Genomic DNA, 2,178 nt, shown 5'->3' with positions numbered 1-2,178 from the left:
AAACCATCATATTTATCACTGAATTTAAACAAATAAAATTTATGAAATGCCGGATGATTGAACATTGGAAATATTGGAAGTTCTACAGCTTCGTTATGAGTTGTATGCATGTGAACAGTTTGAGTTTGAAATTCTTCTTCAAAAATTAAATGAAGAAAGTGGTCATTCTCAGGTGAGAATCTGTATTATAAATCAATGGTTTATAAAATACTGTAAACATTTTTCAAAAAATTGGTAATTTCTATAAACTTTGTATTTTAAGTTTACCTATAAGAAGACTCCTAATTTCAACCAAACATTACGAAAATTTAGAAAACTTTGCGATGATTTAGTGTTCTAATGTTTTGTTAAGATCAAATTAAGTGTGTACATACTGTTAGGAAGAATAAATTTGCATTTATTAGAGAAGCAAGAGAGTTTCATTTTTTATTGGCCAATGAAAAAACTTCGCTTCACTAAAAAACAACAAACTGTTGCAATTGTAGAAATGTAATTTATTACTGAGCCAACATGGACCGTACTATGAGTCAAAAATTACACAGTACCACCCATGTCCACTCAATATTAAATTTAATTGGTTTAATTTTTGAATTTAAAATTTGTTAACGAGTCGATTCGGAACGTACTATGTGAGTACCAAAAACCATCGTACGACTCCAAATCAACGCGGCGCCAAATTCAAACATTAGCAGTATTATGAATAATGTAACATACATACCACTCATGTCTACTTAAAATCAAGTTTGAGTCTAATTAGTTCGAAGATTGATTTGTGATTGTTGTAAAACCGACACTTTAGCACATCATGATGATATAAATTGCATGAAAATGGTAAAGTCCCAATTTTACACCAATCTATTAGAATTTACAACTGAATAACAAATATACAAAAAATTGATCAACAAGAACTAGAACTCTAGAACCAAAACCACATTTTTTGTTTGATACTTGACACATATCTATATTCTCTCAAACTCTTTACTCGGAGCACATAGAACCCTATCATCTGTGAAAATTCAATCTTTATTGCCCAATTTAATCGAGAAAAAGGAACTACAATGGTAAACACAAATTAGTAAACAGAGAACGGTCAGAGCAAAATGAGTTTATTTGCAGAACATTTTACGAAATTTACAGAGAGCTTTGGGCTTAAAAAATAACATTCTCCTTTTTTAAAATAACCAGTTAACCACGAATAAATAAAATTTATTGTTGGATATCGTGCCAAGAAAATAATTATTTGAACATTTTTACCAGCTTTAAATCTAAAATATAAACATCTTTGACTTAATCCTTTCTATCTATTTGCTCATGCGGGAGTCAATTAGACCATCACCTTTTACAGAATTATACTTATAAAGTTTAATGGGAACCAATTCGACCAAGACCAACTTTGCGACTATTTAGTGTCTAATGTTTAGATAAGATCAAAGCAAGTGTGTATATACTGTTAGGAAGAATGAATTTGTATTTATTAGAGAAGCAAAAGAGTTTCATTTTTATTAAAATGAAAAAACTTCGCTTCACTAAAAAACAACAAACTGTTACAGTTGCAGAAATGTAATTTATTACTGAGCCAACATGGGCCGTACTATGAGTCAAAAATTACACAGTACCACCCCATGTGCACTCAATATTAAATTTAATTGGTTTAATTGTTGAATTTAAAATTTGTTAACTAGTCGATTCGGAACGTACTATGTGAGTACCAAAAACCATAGTACGACTCCAAATCAACGCGGCGCCAAATTCAAACATTAGCAGTATTATGAATAATGTAACATACATACCACTCATGTCTACTTAAAATCAAGTTTGAGTCTAATTAGTTCGAAGATTGATTTGTGATTGTTGTAAAACCGACACATTAGCACATCATGATGATATAAATTGCATGAAAATGCTAAAGTCCCAATTTTACACCAATCTATTAGAATTTACAACTGAATAACAAAAATACAAAAAATAGATTGAAGGTGGTTTTGTTTCCTGACCCGATTGATCAACTCATGCTTTCCACTCATCAAGACTTCATGAGATATGAGCTAAAACAATCATGCCGATAAACAAAACCAAAATTTTTAAATAAAATTATGACTTACTCTGTCAGGTTTTTGTTTCAAACTGATGGCTTGGGGCCAAAATTTCGGGCTTATATCAGCCAACACCCCAGGGTTG

At 30.8% G+C, this 2,178-nt stretch overlaps 8 non-coding genes across 8 annotated transcripts; all 8 read right to left on the bottom strand.

The window, feature by feature from the left end:
• Positions 1-395: 395 nt before the first annotated feature.
• Positions 396-464, bottom strand: Mir3858 (microRNA mir-3858). The gene has a single exon (NR_038699.1). It is a non-coding gene; the product is annotated as a microRNA mir-3858 (primary transcript).
• A 22-nt stretch (positions 465-486) lies between these two features.
• Mir3851h (microRNA mir-3851h) lies at positions 487-576 on the bottom strand. Its single transcript, NR_161836.1, has one exon. It is a non-coding gene; the product is annotated as a microRNA mir-3851h (primary transcript).
• A 14-nt stretch (positions 577-590) lies between these two features.
• Positions 591-685, bottom strand: Mir3851f (microRNA mir-3851f). Its single transcript, NR_038700.1, has one exon. It is a non-coding gene; the product is annotated as a microRNA mir-3851f (primary transcript).
• Positions 686-783: 98 nt separating this feature from the next.
• Mir11624b-2 (microRNA mir-11624b-2) lies at positions 784-844 on the bottom strand. Its single transcript, NR_161897.1, has one exon. It is a non-coding gene; the product is annotated as a microRNA mir-11624b-2 (primary transcript).
• A 597-nt stretch (positions 845-1,441) lies between these two features.
• Mir3858a-2 (microRNA mir-3858a-2) lies at positions 1,442-1,556 on the bottom strand. The gene has a single exon (NR_161869.1). It is a non-coding gene; the product is annotated as a microRNA mir-3858a-2 (primary transcript).
• A 1-nt stretch (position 1,557) lies between these two features.
• Mir3851d-2 (microRNA mir-3851d-2) lies at positions 1,558-1,648 on the bottom strand. The gene has a single exon (NR_161870.1). It is a non-coding gene; the product is annotated as a microRNA mir-3851d-2 (primary transcript).
• Positions 1,649-1,662: 14 nt separating this feature from the next.
• On the bottom strand, positions 1,663-1,757 carry Mir3851e (microRNA mir-3851e). The gene has a single exon (NR_038698.1). It is a non-coding gene; the product is annotated as a microRNA mir-3851e (primary transcript).
• An 84-nt stretch (positions 1,758-1,841) lies between these two features.
• On the bottom strand, positions 1,842-1,933 carry Mir11624d (microRNA mir-11624d). Its single transcript, NR_161837.1, has one exon. It is a non-coding gene; the product is annotated as a microRNA mir-11624d (primary transcript).
• Between the last annotated feature and the right edge of the window lie 245 nt (positions 1,934-2,178).

Source organism: Tribolium castaneum, chromosome 8 (assembly GCF_031307605.1).
Source record: "Tribolium castaneum strain GA2 chromosome 8, icTriCast1.1, whole genome shotgun sequence".
Lineage (NCBI taxonomy): Eukaryota > Metazoa > Arthropoda > Insecta > Coleoptera > Tenebrionidae > Tribolium > Tribolium castaneum.
This window is presented reverse-complemented; position numbering and strand designations above follow the sequence as displayed.